The following is a 17,937-nucleotide window of genomic DNA, read 5'->3' as shown; positions in this document are numbered from 1 at the left end:
CTTCACATCAACTTGTTCTGCACTCCCTTTAGAACACACACGCTTTTAACCTTCAACACACATTTTGGCATGAAGCTTCAAGTTTACACACCTACCTGCATGAAGAGCATGTTAAATTAATTTTTTTTTTTAACTGGCTACAGCTACTTTCATTTACCACAGCCAGTGACAAACAATAAAGAAAAACAATATATTTTAAGCATTAAAAAAACCTTACCAATACCATTTTTCACACTACAATTGATCTAGAGAATGCATACATTGCGGAGGCAAAAATCTTTAAAACTTCATCATTATTTCATCATGTTTTCTAAGAGCACTCTCTCCTCCCATCAAGTTGTGTAATTCCAATTAAGCCCAGTCTTTTCTCTGAAAGCCACAACTTTGTTATAACAGATTTCAGTCGTCAAATTAAAATCTTTTAGGTCTCCATGCCTAACTGTGCCTGAGCAGTAACATCAACAATTTCATATCTTGAACTAATACTTCATTTCATTATAGCCTAAGGGGTGGAAATAACAGCATACCTGAAACCTCTATCATGAACCAAAAAGATTAGAAAGAAAAATCCAAAGATTCAGGAATTGCTGAAATGGTGCTTTAAATACACTTTAAATATTTAAAATATTTTGCTGAATTATTCATTGAATGTTTAAAAATACAGGGATTAGCTCTCAAATTTGGTATCTGTCTTTTACTTTCTTCTCCATCATTTGCTTGGTCTGTACTTTCTCGGGAAGAGTCCTGAATCCCCACTAGCAGCCTGAATTACTTTTGGATTTAGGGAGAGTTTAACCGAGCTTTTCAGAAATAATAGCATTTTCTCAAAATCCAGGGTGGTTGTTACTAGCTTTAATAACATCATGTTTTTTACACTCAGTACATTATCAAAATGTGATTTAGATGAATGAAGTACTTTAGCATGAACAACATTGTTGTAAATAGTGCACCCTCCTCAGCTCTCCCAAAGACATCAGTCTGCTCCTCCACACAGTCACAAGAAATCCTATTGCTTTCGACTACACTAACTCATGCACACCTGCAGGAAAGCTATTGTCCTGCTAGTAGTACATGCTATGTAACCCCTCTTTCTGTGGTTTCAAATCTAGGCAGATCTCCCCAAGAGACAGAAACAGTCAAGTGTCAGATGAGGACAAAGGAGAAGTTTGATCCAGAACGCACCCAAAGGGTACAGTCATTTACATGGCAGGGATCTGGAGATGCACTCAGCTGACAAGGGGATGCAGTGTGAAACCATTCCACGAGCACGAAAATCCCAAGGATGAAGGAGCAGGAAAGCACACTGCTCCTCTTGCTAGAACACACCCACAGGATCTCCTCCTTGTGATAACTCCGTTACAAGCTGTTGTGAAGTGGTACACAATAAAAAGAAGGTCCCAAATCCAAAGCTACTAGGCTAAACAGCTGAGGCATAGGATATGAGGATCTGCATTGTCCTGGTAAAACAGAAGACCCACATGCTGCTCCATTTGAACAGATTCCAAAAGAGTGACAGAAGGTAGAAACAGCCTAAGAGGCTGCTAGCCTCACAGGGGAGGCTGTCTAGCCTCTCACAATACCTCCTTACAGTGAACGAAGGGCGAGCACCAAGACAGATGGCAGAAACTTTTAAAGCCTACCAGCGGCCTTTTTCTCCTTTGTAATCAGATGTAACTGTAGAGATGAGCACAACACAGCAAGCAGTTTGAGGATTACACTGAAATTCATCTCTGCATGTATCTACTCCTAGGCAAATAAACAAATACAAGATACATTCTGTTTCATCTCCAGCCAGGTTACGATTTCAGTTTCCATCAAACCTGACCTCCTCAGCAAATGCCACTCCACTGGCAATCCCTCAGGGCATTATAGGGACAATGTGAGGCATGCAAACACTCTACTGTAGTGTTGAGGTATATACCTGGAAAAGGTAGCTCAGCTTGCCAGCTGCAGGTTGAGCTCTGCATGGAAACCCAGACAAGAGGCCGTGAACTGCCAACCCTTGGGATAACAAAGAGCATGAAGATGCGTGACACCAGCCAGCTGGATGAAGACTGAGAGGGTGGCAGGAGCCGAAGATTCAGGAAGAAAAAATAACTCCTGAAATAATTTTACCTGTACGTATCCCAGTGACTACTGTCTTTCCCTTAATACCACGAACATATGCAGAATATTACTTTGTTCACTTATATAGACTTCACTAAGAGCATACTTTGAGATAGGATTGTAGGACAGGGAATAAAGAGAATCACATTTTGTTCATAATAGCTTTTGACTTGGGAATCCAGAAGACATCGACACAGCATATTCTTGTTAATTTACTTTGATATGTGAAGATTAACTCCAGGGAAATAAAAATAATACATTCAAGGATTCTTTCTACCACCCCTGTAATTGTTTCTATTGTCACAGATTTATTAAATCCCTCTGGTAAACCCCTAAGTATTACAAGCTGCTGTATTCAAGATAATAAAGTAGCCCATGAAATAACTTTCCTCAATAGCCATCATTCATAATAGATAAATTACAAAAGGTCTTTTTAACACACACATACAGTAACCAAAGCTCAACTGAAGTACAACCAGCACTGACCGAAGCACAACAGGAGCAAAGGCAAAATTATCACAGTGCCAAAGGAAGAATCCCAGCTTAAAAAAGGATGGCTCACCCCTTGAGTCACTTTGCTGTACCCTGCACACCAGTTTATCTCAGCTGAAATTGTCATTCCCATAAACAGGCGCATTTTTTGCACACAAGCTCAGCAAGCGTTTTTTACTGGAATGCAGCAATACCTGCCTGACAGAGCAAACCAAGCTCATTTTATATCCAAACATGACTTGAATATTCACAGTACTGCCTTGCCCAAACTGTTTTCCAAAATAAACACATGAGGAGGGGTTTGATGTTGTTACTGTGCCAAACACACAGTATCATTATTTTTCACAGTCACTCTCTTCAACATTTTTTCTCTATGTTCTTCACCATAATTTGTGCTCAGGTACAGTTCAGAAAAGTAATATGCTTTCCAAATCTTAGCATTAAGACTAAAGTACTGAAACATAATGTACCATTAAGTTTCTCTTGACACAAAGACTCCCTTGCTTTATTTCTAAGCTCATTTTCTACTAGAGCAACAAACCACTCAAAATGCTTCAGTAGGAACGCACTCTATTTGAATACAAATATTTGGATTTTGCATTCACAGCTAATTGCTAAGTGTTTTGCTACTGCACAGAAAAGCATATGCCTCTGAAGTTTGTCCTACTTCCCTGTGTTTACCAAACCTTCTCAAACCAGAGGTACCAGAGAGAAGCTGAATTGCAACAGAGCATACATAAATTACTGGTTTCCCACCTTCAGCTGAGCATCTGTAACTGGGATCTTTCCTCAGTTATTACATTATGGCCAGCCAGCCCAATACACACTTAACTAAGTAGGCACAGTTTCAGTCTGTTCTTTCAAGCACTCAGGCTAGTTCAAAGCAAAACCAATTCAACTGTGCCTTCTTCACAGCACGGTTTGTTTGGGCTTTCCATTCTTTTCTGACACCACAGAACAAAAAGAAGTCTGGCCTTCTTTGCTCCTGCAACAGATGTGCTGAGTGTCAATGTGAACACACCAATTTAAAAAACCACAATACATTATATCTTTCCAGTCAAAAGCTGAATTAAATAGAAGGTCCATGGCTGCAATATGCTTGCTTGAGGACTTAGGTAAGTAAGTAATAAAAAAAAGAGAAGCACATCTTCAGGTGTTGCAAATGGATACAACAGAAGGGCTTAAACAAATCAATTCTCATCAAGCAGGCGTCAGTCCAAAATCAGTCCAACATCTCGAATAAGTGCTCCACCCCACACTTTCAAAAAAGGTGATATAAAATAACCCAGGGGAAGGGAGGAAGACCAATTAAAAAAAAAAGTCCCAAACGAACAACTTAAGAAGGGCACTCAGATTTTTTTTTTTTCCCCTCTCATATGCCATTATGAATGCCAGACTTAATAAGGCCTATTTACCTACAGATTTGCATGTTGTGGTTGGTTCATTTCAATGTCTGAGAAGCTGCCAGCATCTGGGACACACACAAGACTCCTCTCCTAGGTGGACTCTGATACTGATCATAAAATGCAGCCTTTCTCTCAGCCAGAGAATTTACACGAGTGTCTCTCCTCCAATTTCTCCAAACTTAGTAAAACTTGAATTAATTTTTAAGACTTCCAAACTTTTGTCAAACATTGCCATAAGCAACCAAGATGTTCAAAAACATCTGGTGCAGCTTGTGCAGTAGGATCCTTGGATGGTAGGATAAACAAGTATTGTTTCCATAGAAAATCAGGAGAAGTTGTTTTCTCTGTAATGTACTTTCATTTTTTGTCCAACCAGCATGATTTACCAAAGTTTTGCAAGCTTCATTTTTAACTTACTAGGATAGAAAACCAGTTTCAAGAGGAAGAGAGGAGAACCAACAACATACGGAGAAAAGGGTGCTAGAGGCACTGTAGATCAAAAGCTATTGCATTTTCTGCCTACTCCATTCTTCTTTCACTGCCATCAGCAGCCACTGCTCAGCCTAATAAATACAAACAGGAGCTCCAAGCAATACCTGCTTTGAGCTCCACTGAAGGAAGCTGTAACAGTAGCTGAGCATCTAGACCCACAAGTGTACATTTAACAGCTTTAAATTCCTTTCTTATTTATTACAAAAAAAACTTCTGTAGATTTCATATAGTTACAGGTTTTATTATCTAAATTAGAAAGAAATAGTGATTTCTAAAAACCTACTAATAAAAAACCTAGGCAGCAAAAGGAATTTAAATCCCCCCCCCTTTTTTTTTTTTTCAACTGAAGGGGGTGGGCATTTTCACTGTCATTCCAAGCCTTCCAAAAATCCTTTACTTGAAACAGTTGTTTAATTTCTCATAGTTCCTCACCTACAGCTCTCATGCCTCTCTCAAGCTGCTCTGTGTCATGTCAAGTCTTTATTTTAACACTACAAACTCTTTATGAAAAGGATTTAGTCTATATTTAGAAAATGCTGCAGAAGATATAGTGCTGTGTAAGTGTTTTACAGTTTCTCTGGTGTTCAACTTCAGCATTTTGGAAGTCACATGCATTGTCTTATGCAAACTATAAGAATCATTACTGTGATTAGGGAATTGCTTATTTTATACATACATTTTCCCCCCTTAGCTGTTCTCAAAGCATACAGAATCACAATGAAACATTCACAATGCAAGATGATCAAAAGTCAAATGAATGCATGAGAAAATAAACAATAACCTAAAATTTTCACACCCTTTTCCAACAGTAACTTCTTGCTTACCTTCTTCAATAGACAGTATCAACCTAAGGCCCTCTCAAATCAAGGCTACAAATAATGTGGGTATTGCAATATATAGCTTGGAGAAGCATCTTGCCCACAACAAAATGAACTACTTAAAACCAGGATAAGTAGCATTTTTTTTGCTTTTGTTATTTTCTGCCTACCCCTGCCCCCTATTTGCATATCTGAGAGTGGATTTCTGTTTCGATTTTACTGTTTCTAAAGCAATAAATGAAAGAAGTCCTTTTTTTTCTGAACCATTCACTATTCCATATTAAAAAAAAAAGCATAGCTTTCAACTGAAACCACCACTGCTGACCTCCTTTCACTGAAAACATTTATTTTATATATACACACAAACACAAACATGTATACAGTATTTACCCCAGAAAATTTAGCGCCACAGTACCTTGTACCCCTGTAAGCAACTCACAGGATGGGTTAGTTAAAAACTTCATTCAAGTCATATTAACACCCTAGTCTTCTTCACCTGCTAACAGCCTGAAATTGAAACTATTATAGGTAAAAATGATACATGTCTCTTGACAAAGAACATTCAGATGCATAAATTATTAGGCCTTTAGCTAAGCCATGTAAGGTGGTTATTTGCATGTTCTTAGCTCATGCCAAATACTAAATGAAAAGAGCTAACTAGCAAAACAAACTATTAAAAATAGACACAAGTGCTGCAGCACTGCAGACCTGACAAATGTAAAACTGCCTTGTAGCTCCTGGCTCTAATTTCTGCCTGTTAAAAGTTCAATCTGTAACAAAACCTTTCATTAACAGACAATTGGACATTGCTCCCTTATTAAGGGCCATGAGCAACTACTAAAGACTGGTGTGAAATTTGCTGAGATGCTGCCACTGACAGACACCAAAGCTGTAATTGACCAAGATCAGGATGTTGGGATGAGGATTTAAAGACAATAAAGATTACCTCACAGCTCATGTGACTAATCCCTAAATTTCTTCTAACACCAGTTTTGTGGTTGAGTAGAGTAAAGGCAGAGAACTGGGAGAAGAGAACTGCTGATTTTCCCTTCATTCCCCACCACCTCTCCTCTGTGACTTTTTCTTCCCCATGTCCCAGACTTTGCTAGCTATAAAATAAAGATTAGCAGGTAAAAAGAAGCCATTTGTGGTGTCAGCTCTTATCACCTGGCAAACTAATTTCTTCATATTTCTATTATTTCCTCCTTATCTACTCCATATGCATGTTTTTCGCAACTCTCCAGCCAATATTATTTTGAAACAGTTTTCCTAAATCTTACATTCTTCTTTCTACTTTCCTATCATTCATCTATTTCTGAAAATTTTAAATTTAGGCCATCATTTTAACTACCCTGGTCTTTTGAATCTCTGCTCCAGCTGGACTTCATAAAAACTCTAAATGCCTTGTGTCGTCCCCTTGCATCATCACCATTAGTATAGAATAGGTACCTGCAGGTACAAAGCAGTTTATTTTCAGACACTGAACTTATTCACATTTGTTGTATTTGCAGTCTTAAACATTCTAAAATTCCTATTATTTTGGACTTACTTATAAGAAACATTCTTAAAACCTAATTTTTAGAAGTACTAAGAATTTAATGATGTAACAAAAACCACCAAAACAGTACAAGATCAGTAACTTTTGAAAATCAGTCCTTGAAAAAAATAAATGTTGTACAAAGCAAACAGACACACAGTAAAATATTATTTAAGGGTATAATCAAGCCCTCATTAAAACCAGTAGCAGTTTTGCCACTGGGCTATGGGGCCAACATTTCTCCCTGAGCTCAGAGCCACTACATTGAAAAAATGGGTTCAAAACCATAACAAATTAGGATTTCTATATGTCCTACTCACAGGGTAACCTCTGTACTAACTAGCTACAAAACACTACATATTCACAGAATTGAAAATTTAAATTCACGTACAACAAAACCATTCTATTTTGCTATTCACAGAGATGGCAGAGCCTGCTATCACCTTCCTCATACTACGTCTACTTTTACATAGGGAAACAGCAAAACCAGAAGAGAATAGGAGACCCCTTATATAGCTTTCCCAGCCCAGGATCCCTGGCAGTTTATTGACCTCTAACAGAAGAAATCTACTGGAATCTTCAAAGGCTGCCTCTGGAAGACATGCAGAAGGTGTGCCTTCACTTGCTGGGTGGGCTTTTGTCCAAAATAGCCAAGTAGTCATGCAACAAGGAAAGGTTCTGGAACATAAACCCCAGGAGGAGAGGCTGAGGGTTCTACAGGCTGGAGAAAATGACTCTCAAGGGTGGTCTTATCACTCTCCACAACTACCTGAAAGGAGGCTGTGGCTGAGGCACCCCAAGGCTGCGGGTCAGCCTCTTCTCCCAGGCAACTGTCAGGAGGACAAAGGGAGACAGCCTGAAGCTGCACCAAGGGAAGTTCAGATGAGATATCAGGAAAAAATTCCTCACTGGAAGAGTGGTTAAGCACTGGAACAGTCTGCCCAGGAAAGTGGTGGAGTCACAGCCCCTATAGTATTAAAAAAATGAGACAGCACTTTGTGATATGATTTAGTGGGCACACTGGTATTTGATAAAAGGTTGGACATCTTGATCTTGGAGGTAATTTCCAACCTTAATGAACCTATTGTTTTATTAAACCATAATGTTCCACATGCAAATTGAACCTAACGTATGTTACATGACATCAACTTGAACATACCATGTCCTGCAGATGCTAGGTGGCGCAACTTAAAACATACTCAGTTTAAGAATCAAGAAATCTTAAAAGCTTAACATGTCACTTCAAGCACAATTGATACCTTACACTCACAGCTGAAGGCATGATCTGCACTCAAGGTATTTGAGAGGTTTCAATGAATGTGAAAGAATGTATATCATCTTGCAGCATTCCTTTACTTGAAATAAATATGGAGAAAGCCACATCATTTTCCCTATTGCCATTATCTCCCACTCACCTCCCTTTAGCAAAATCAAGAGAAAAAAAAATGAATATATTATTGCAGAATTAGCTTTCCAAGGCAGTTTATTAATAATTTCTGAATACTCAAAATGAAATTAGCTTCTTAGCATTTTCTTCCTTCCAATATATACACTGCATTCTTATTTAAAGCTTCTGTGTTAATAATGAAATAAATATTCTTGCACAGAATAAAGAAATAAGTTTGATGCCAGCTAATAAAAAAAATTAAAGGCAATCTATTCTTGGCAGGAGTGTTACTCTATTTCCATTGCCTCTGTGCCACAACACGTTCAGTTGGTCATCAAGAATCTAGCCAGCATATTTTAAAGTCATAAAACCTACCAAAACAGTTACCAAGGCTCCTATTCAAATCAGGAGCAATTCTGCCACTGGCCAAAACTTCAAGAACAGATGGTAAAACTTTGCTCTTCTCCTCTCTCCTCACCAGTCATTTAGTTAAAAAATGAAGACCAATCACGTTAAATTAATAAATAAATGAGGCAGGATAGTTCTGAAATATAGCCCCACCAATTGGCACTGCACTAAACTAAAGCTAGAAGACACTGTAAAATTTGGAATCAGTACCTAGCACACAGAACAAAATACAAAGCACAGACTGCTGGTACATTTAGATATTGGCAGAGGAGGCAGAGACTGCCACTGCCACCTGAGTGCAGCATACTTCTCTCTGACCACATTTTGAAGGTATTGGGTGACTCCATCTTTCTTGCAGTGTAAGATTTGGCTGGCATGGCACAAAGTGACAGTTTAACATCATTGGGAGGTTACATCTGAACAGATGTCATTGCTTCTTAGGTAAATTACAAGGTTTGGACTATGCCACAAGCAATACACAGATGAGAAATCTGTTGAATACTTCTGTACTCTTGCCCAAATCCCACTGTCCTATACAAAATCAGTGCATCACTTAGAGCTGTTATTTTCTTATTAAAATGTTTAAAGAGATCACATAAAAATGGCACATCAAACTAGGATCAGTAAAGGGGCCCAAAAATAAGCTTGAAATAAGCAAAAAAGTTACAGCTGGATATGCCCTAGACCAAACAATATACTTTCAGAAGCAATGATTTGCACTACTTAAATTTATAAACAAGTGTTTTTAAAAGCTTTGTACCAGTCTGACACAACTGGTTCTTTGGAAAACAGCTGTGATCCTCAGAAGCATTACTGACTGAGCCAGATCTCAAATTCCTGATATGCTAGAGCATTATAAAAAATTAAGTGGTATTTCCTTAAATAATGTAAAAGCATCATTACATTCTACGAGTGCAGAACTGCTTTCTCTCCAACTTAACAACAACAACAAAAAAAAAAAAATCCAGGAAAAGCTCTTCTGCCTGGACTGAAAAAAATCACCTGATAGTAATTAGTCTTTATTGATAAAATGCTGCATAACTTTACACACAATCCTGTAATTGGATCTGTAACAAGTTTCCACATCTATGCCAAGTTATCAAACAAACGATATAAATGCAGTTAATCCATTAAGATAAGACTGTGGGACTTGGGATGCATATTCCAGTTCAACTGTCTTTATCATAAATCAGCTGTGTGACTTCTACACATCACTGCTTCAATGTCCCAAGTATGAGGAAAAGAACTACACATCCATACCTCACCACTCATGTGGGCCTTCATAGCAATAATCTGGGCAAAAACATAGCAGCACCATGCATAGGCAACAAAATGTTTGGATACAAAACCATCATCACTCAGGTCTGGTAATCCCTCTCAACAGTGTTTTTTTTTTCATTTTTAGGTTTTAGTTTTTGCGCAGAATTACAAAACACACGCAACAAAACTACAGTGCACATTTAATAAAAATCTTGTTTCTTCCACATCTACTTTTACTTATTGCCTGCCTGTAGCTTCCTTTCCCTTACTATAAAACAACTGTCCTGTATAGGACAGTCACATTTCAGGTAAAGGCAGCAGACTCCATAGAAAGTATTATTACTACTACTATTATTATTAGCATTTCACTGCCATGCAATAGACAAATGATACTACAGCCTTCAGTCATGGAGTGAGTTTGTATTATCTAACCAACACACCCCACTATGTAAGTGCAGTGAGAACAAGTCTAGAAGCAGCAAGTAAAAGTAACCACATATTTAACTAGCAAACAGCTGTATAGAGGTTTAATACTGATGCCTGTAAAATATACAGCTGCATCTTCCATACTCTTAAAGTTACAGGCCCTTGCTAAAGCACAGGAATATATATGAAATCTTACCAGTACAAATGAAAATATGCATTTTAGATACTTGCAAGTTCTGTTATTTTACATGCTGTCTCACACAGCCAGTACACTGAACAGCTAAAATCTAATACAAAAGCATATTTACTTTATCAAGGTAACCCAGTTTACCATCACTGACAAACAAAGACAATATTGAGAAAAACCTGAACAACCTGCAGTCATTTTTCAGGAAACAAACCCAGCCCCTATTTACCATTATTTATGTGTGTATTTCCTTTTGTTTCCCTCCCTCCCACCTGATGATGAGCCCCTCCAATTGCAGCAAAACTGTTCTCAAGGGGAAGACCTGAGGCACTGAATCTTACAACAGAGAGTAACTTCTTAGAAGAAGATAGACAATATAGTTCAGTTCCTCACCACAACAAGCTGGTAGCTATTTAATTTGACTAAGTGTTCATAGGGTTTCCTTTCCATTGATATGTTCACTAACACATGAATGTTATTTCATGTTGTGCTTTAGTAGCATCAATCAACATCAGAAAAACCACAGTGCAACATTCACTTCTTCCTTTGCCTCAATGGAGGGTAAATACACAGCCTCCTTTTATTAGGAGGCCTCAAATTACAGTGAAAACAATCCAGTTAAACACCTTGAAAGTATCATAGTTCTAGAATATGGAGACAGATTTATGATTTTTAAAAACTATCACAGAATTTAATTTTACAAAAGGCTTTTCTCAGTAACTTACTTTTATCTCTGTAATTCCCAATATCATAAAAAGCATACAGTGGCCATTATTCTTTCTAGTACTCCAGATGGGCTAATCCAATAAAGCCATAGTATCTTCCACGAACTTTCATGGAAGAGTGGCAATTTTTCCCAGTGGAGCAACTTCTCTACATCTCTCTTTCGGTTTATGAAACACTCAGGCAAAAAAAGCTCCAAAACACTGCCAAATCTAACCTCTTCAATGTCAACTTCAGAGGCTCACATGACATGACATTTGAGTCAAAAAGGAAAGATCCAACCACACGTAGCTTATGCAGCACAAGAGATCTTGCTCTCACACAACCACATGCACAGACTTGAGGATACAAGGTGCTTCTCCAGCATCTTCTGTGACTAATAGACTTAAAAAACAAGCATTAACTCTTGTAAGTCAGACATGGTACATGCCCTATGTGCTGTTCCAGGTCATCCTTCTGGTACAGCTCCCCATACACCTGCTGCCCTTACTCAGGCCTGCACCAAGCTCTCCAGAAGGCAGGCCTCAATCAAGCCACCAGGTACTCCAAGAAGTCCTAGCAAGGATTAGATCCAGGGTTACAAGACTTCACTACTGAACTAAATTCTCTCACCAAACTATGGCAGAAAGCTGCTGCACTTAGTTTCCTTCCAAGCCAAACTGGGGAAGTTAATCTAACTACAGGGACCACTGCACTCCAGACACAAAGAGGTAAAGGAACCTCAGTTGGCAGAAAATACCCCTGGCTTCCATGTCTCACTTTCAGCAGATCCCGGACAGTTGTGTATTATTACCTTCTCCTGAGACAGTACTGCCTATTTATGGGATATTGCTCTCTAGGATGCAAGAGATGAATAATGTCTCAGTCATCATCATGGTGTCTCTAAGAGGACTTTCCAAGACTAGTTCTTCCTCTGGGTTATTCCAGGTCTGAGTCAGACCTTCCCATTTACATTTCCAAGAAAACATTCTTTACGTATTTTTTAGTGTCTCTGTAATAATTCCCTTTCTTACAGCAGCCTCAAAAATCAGAGCTAAAGGAAGCTACTCCAGAGATGATCACTAATGCCAAAAAAACCCAAAATGAACTACTAGTACTTCCAGCTAAAATACAATTGTTACCATCCTTTATACCAACTGCATTTGTAGTACAGGAACACATACAATGAAGAGCTGTAAAGCGGACAAGAACCCACTTGAATGATTAGGTACAATGTCTTTGCTATCTCAGCTTTTTCAGTTCATTAATATTTCACTTTTATATATTCCTCAGCTGCTTTTACAACATGTTCCTTTCTCTCCTTCTTAAGTATGAGCAAGGAGAATTGTTTGAAGTAACTAGCAGACCTTGCCTCACAACCCCACCTCTGTGCCCCCTGAGAGTTTAACACTTCAAGTGCAATATATGCTAGATAGAAAAACACATCCACCATAGAAAGGGATAAGAGAATACTCTGAGTCTCCTTTCTAGTTACATTCAACTACAAAGGTGTGCAATAAGAAAATAAAGCATACCGCAGTTTGCCTATACCAAGACACTTACTGCCGTCTATCCCAGAGGAGAAACAGAGACATAAAGCTGGGAGGGAGGGGGAATCCCTTCTCTGTGGAAGAGAAAAATAACCCCGGTCCTTTGCAAGACAATTTGCAGCAATATCCCTTCCTTGCCAAAAGTCAAAGACAACCTCTTTAGCTAGGAGGAGCAAAACAAAAACTGTCTAGAGGAAATAAAGGATTTCCATGAACCTCTTCCATATAAGCGCTACCATCACCATGTGCTCCACTTTTTAAGCTTGCCATGCGATTTTGGAAAGCACATACAGCATCCTCCATCTCCTGCCTCCAAATCCATGGAAAGGTCACACATGACCGCCAGTGGCCGGGCCCAACCCATTCCCATTTCTGAAACCACTTCTTATCGTTTTCACTGGTTAACTGCAGCTTGCTTAACACACACACACGGAGGGAAAGGCGTGGAAACGGAAAGAAGAAACGCCAAAAAATAAACAAAAAAAGGATGGGATTTCTTCCCTGTCACCTGCAGCAGCGAGGTCGGAGCGACGGCCAGCGGGTCGCCGGGCACTGGCTGCCCCCGTCGTGCCCCCCGCAGGCCGGGCCCGACGAGCCCCGCGATGCCCCCAGGCGGCACCGCGGCCCCGCCGGCGCTGCCTCTACCCCGGGCGACACCTGCGGCCGCGCCGCCACAAAGCCGCCGGTGCCGCGGTCCCTGCGCCGCCCGCCCTCGCAAATCCCCGGCGCTGCCGGAGCACGGCTGCCGGGGATCAGCGCGGAGCTGCGGCACCAGCAGCCCCGATCCTCCGCCGCCCCCACCGCCGCAGCCGCGACGCGGGTCGGCGCAGGGCGCCCGGCGGCCGCCGCCCCGCGGGCGGGGAAGACGAGGCCAAGGCAGGGGGGCCGCCCGCGCCCCGGGGCGACACACGCCGGATCGCCTCAGCACCTGCCGAGTGGGGCGATTCGGTCCCGCCGCCCCGGGGCACCCGCACCCCGGGGCGCCCCGCGGCCTGGCCCAGCTCTGCCCGGCGATACCGCCCGGCAGGGACGCGTTACCTGGCCGGGCTCCTCCAGCGCCCGACGCGCTCGCCGTTTGCCGGCGGAGGCTGGGACCCTCCTGGCAGCGCGGCGCAGCACCGCCCCCGCCCCGCTGGGTCGCTGGTCCGCTGCGTCGCCCCGGCGCGGGGAGAATAATCCGTGCGGAGCGGCGGTGCCCCGGTCTGTCAGTCCGTCCGCTCGCCCGTCATGTTGCGGCCGGTGTGTGTGTGCGTGTGTGTGCGCGGCGGGCGGGGAGGAGGGAGGGCGGCAGGAGAGGAGGGAGGGATGCGGGGGCGGTCCGGGGCGGCGCTCCGCGCGTGTGCCGGTGCGGGGCGCGTGTTCCCGCGGCGCGGAGCGGGGCTACCCCGGTCTCTGCGTGTCTGTGAGTGTCTCTGTCTGTGTGTGTGTGCAAGGGATGATGAGCGTGTACTCTGTGCGGGTGGGCTGGCTGTGTTTGCGCTTCCTCGTGTGTGTCCGTGTGTCCCCGGGCGGAGCAGCTCCCCCGGCCTTCTCGGGCAAGAGGCGAAAGGGCAGGAGAAAGGGAGAAAGGAGAAAGAGAAAGGAGAGAAAGAGAAAGGAGAAAGAGAGGAGAAAGTCCGAATTCTCCCCGGGAGGAACTCCGCTCCCTCCGGTGTGTTTACACTCACCATCTGCTCAGGGATTTATACGTATTTTTATCCTTCCCGAAGGGCAGCAGAGTCCTCTGATTTCACGTCCTCGTCCTCTTTTCCAGAGATGTCTTTCATAATTATTTCCCAGTTGCTCCGTGGCCATCCCGGTGCATTGCTGGTCCTAGGGAGGGAATAAGGAAACGACGTTTATGAAGCAGCACCACACCAAGGACAGATCTCAGCCGCATCGGTCTAGGAGCAGGAATGATTTCCCTGGAATATCGGGTGAGGGCAGAGGTCAAATACATGGCGTTTAGATGTAATGAATTAAGTTCTTTATTCAATTCAGAAGAATAAAGCAAAGAAATAGCTATCTTCTCTGTGACTAATACTTAAGGAATATGACTGAGTTTTCATACCCTGTTTTTTTTGCCAATTTATACAGGATCTCTGCTTTATCACCCACCAAAATGAACTACCTTGCCTCATTAAGAGCAATTGAGTAAAATGAGTGATGACTCAAAAGTGACAGGCTGCAGATACATGCCCTGTCCTCTCATACCAAAAAATAATATGCATAAAACTCCTTGCACTGAAGAAACACATGGACTTTGCAGACTTCAGTCTAAACAGGAATAAAGGGTGTTCATTCTGTAACATTAATGCTTATGCTGCAACTGCAACCTAAAGAACTTTCAACTATTAGGCTACAGAAAAATGCAGATCCAGAAAGGAGTCAAAGAGTTTTGAAGAATTTTGAGTAAAACAGATTTTGACAAAATACAGGTACAATTTAATAGCAACAATGAGGTTCCAGTGAAATTCTGAGTAAGAATTCTGTGAGAGTGCAGGTGTCAGTGTCATACTTGGTATGAAAGTAACAACAAACTGAATGCTTATGTCTTTACAAAACTAAACTTTCAAACAAGTGAGTTCACCATACCTAATTATATTTAAATACAACTGTCTATCTGTTCAACATGTTCACAAGATTGCTCAATGAGATGCAATAACCAAATTTCAAGGTGTTTCTTTTTCTTCTTGGGCCAAATAATAAACCTAAACCAGACAAAATATTGTACAATCACAGAAGAAAGTTTGGTATATGCAGCACATAGCAGCACTGCAAAAAAATGCTATGTGGAGAGAAACATTTTTAGTAGCCTGTCATCTGCATTTAAAAGGCAAAAGATCTCATGTGACACAGCCCCAAGAGTGTTCATTATTGAAAGTACCTACCTTCACAATGTGGGAATTTCAAACGAGGGTATGCAGTAACCAGATGACTTTACTGAGAGGTGGTTCACAACCTGCAAAGTATTTAAGCAACTGCATGGGCGTGAAGATGATGGTATTTGTCACAACTAAAATTATGGGCCTACTTAGCCACTTTGTTAGGCTGAGTCAGCCTTGACAGTAGAGGCAGAGGAATCCATGTTTTGCTGAATCAGGCATTTCCTAAGAGTCTTGCATGATTTTTGAGCTCCATCTCCCTACCCTCCTTCATCCTTGTATTCAGCAGAAGATTCACAGAGCCTCCTAATGATTGGCTCTCTGGTTTCTATCAGTTTTCTTTCCTGCCATTGCCCTGAAAGGGCAAAAAAGCCCCTGTCATTAATCAGAATTTTCAGACACACTCACAAGTGATGGTTCCAGTGAAGCTGTCAAGGCTTTGATTAGTCCAGTGACACAGACAGACAACAGAGACAGCACCTAGAGGTTGTGCAGCAAAATGACACCTTTTCCAAATTCTAGGGTTGAGCATGTATCCCTGTGAGACCTTCTTGAAGGTCTCAGCCTTTGACCAAACAGGCATCTATTCTCAAGAGAAGTCTTGAGGCACAGAGAAGCCTTAGTCTATCTTATTCAATCAACCAGACATGCAGTAGTTATCTGCCTAACTGCATGAATTTTGGGTCTGGCCAGAACTATAAACAGTCCTTGGGGGTAAAACAGATTAATTTCTGTTTTACAGGAGCATTTTATGACCCTGAAAGGAACCAGTTTTGGAGGACTGGCACGCTGGAGGAGCTAAGTAAGCCAAGCAGTGACTCATGACCACAGGTGGGGAGAACAACCTTTCCTTGCACTAGGGTACACGGAGACATCTTGGGAGGTCTAGGGGATGTATGGACTTCACTAAATATTTTTCTCTTACAGTACTATTTGAGCTAGGTTGGCATTAGGGGTGTTGTCATACCACAGTGAGCATGCAGCACTCTGGTCAGGTTCTGATTTACCTTACCACCAGGGGAGAGGACAAAGGAGGCCTCCCATACCAAATTGCTTCTACTCTCCTTTCAAGAGACATCCTTTCAGTGAAGCATTGTCACACTCATCAATATCTATTAGTTTTGCATTGTATATGATCATATCCACTTAGACCTTTGGAGCAAGGATTAATCAAGTGACCTTCCCCTTGCTGTATAGCTCCATGTATGTGTAATGTACTGAATAAATACTACAACCAGTCAGTTTGTTAAAAGCTATTAATTTTATCATGCTAAAACTGAAACCTCAAAGGGGGTTGAAGTCCACTCTAGTTAATCATTAAAAAAATAATAATCTGCAGTTTTTTAATTAAGATTCATGCATTTTGTTCCCCCCCTTTTAAACAGGCTGTAAATTGATTTATACTCTGTCTCTTGGCTCCCTCAGCACCAATGGCAAAAATGACACTACTTTCTGGAACTATAACCACCTTCACTACTGAAGCCAGAAAGAATAATTACAACTAGAAATATAGAATTCTATTCATTCAAAAGATAAATGCCCCTTACACTTCAAAATTCAGTTTAGTAAATTGAACAAAGAAAGGTTATTTGACTCCCAGTGGTGAGATAACTTTTATATTTGATGAAAAATCTCCAGTTTGGCACTAAAAAAGGATCAATCCCCATACCTGTACTTTTCTCTTTGTTTAATCTGTTAGAATAGCTCATCTATTTTGGTTTTACTATTTCCTTTCAAACAGTTAATGCAGATGTTATCATTGCTCATTGTTGGAAATTGTGATGACAATGAATGTATAACTAACACAGAAGAGCACCAAAAGATTTCTCTTTAACAAACCAGCTTTGTGAATATATTTTTCTGGTTAATCTGATTCCAAACACTGTCAATATGCAAGTTGTTTGCTTTACCGTTATCAGTATAATCAAAAGCGTAAAAACCTTATCAGCTCTGAAATTCACATAAATTAGATTAGTAGTGAAGTTTGTTTACATGCCCATGGAGAAACATGCCATAACTGGAGAATGAAGTTTTGTTTATTTAGTTCAGTGTTTCACTGGCAAAACTGCCTTGGTAAAGAAAAAAATGCTTCTAACTCAGAGGCGTATTTCCCCAGTAAAATCTGTGCACACTGGCTGAGGATCTAATCCTGAAGTAGGCGAGCAAACTTCTGGTTCTCCATTGTAATCCCCAAAGCTCCACACAGATCACACAATCACAGAATAATGATGTTGGAAGAGACCTCTAAGATCATCAAGTCCAACCTATGCCCTAACACCTCAACTAGACTATAGCACCAAGT

The 17,937-nt window shown here is 41.1% G+C and overlaps 1 protein-coding gene and 1 long non-coding RNA gene across 6 annotated transcripts in view; one reads left to right on the top strand and one right to left on the bottom strand.

Annotated features, from left to right (window-relative positions):
- The window catches only part of CCSER1 (coiled-coil serine rich protein 1), a 607,763-nt gene extending 593,878 nt beyond the window's left edge, over nt 1-13,885 (bottom strand). For all 5 annotated transcript variants that reach the window (XM_053976370.1, XM_053976371.1, XM_053976374.1 and 2 more), the window contains exon 1: nt 13,810-13,885. The gene's annotated coding sequence lies outside the window, so the exon portion shown is untranslated. The remainder of the gene's footprint in view (nt 1-13,809) is intronic.
- Nucleotides 13,886-13,928: 43 nt separating this feature from the next.
- On the top strand, nt 13,929-16,847 carry LOC128806648 (uncharacterized). The gene is made up of 3 exons (XR_008436894.1): nt 13,929-14,010; nt 14,525-14,687; nt 16,378-16,847. It is a non-coding gene; the product is annotated as an uncharacterized LOC128806648 (long non-coding RNA).
- Nucleotides 16,848-17,937: the final 1,090 nt, after the last annotated feature.

Source organism: Vidua macroura, chromosome 4 (genome assembly GCF_024509145.1).
Source record: "Vidua macroura isolate BioBank_ID:100142 chromosome 4, ASM2450914v1, whole genome shotgun sequence".
In the NCBI taxonomy this organism is placed as follows: domain Eukaryota; kingdom Metazoa; phylum Chordata; class Aves; order Passeriformes; family Viduidae; genus Vidua; species Vidua macroura.
This window is presented reverse-complemented; position numbering and strand designations above follow the sequence as displayed.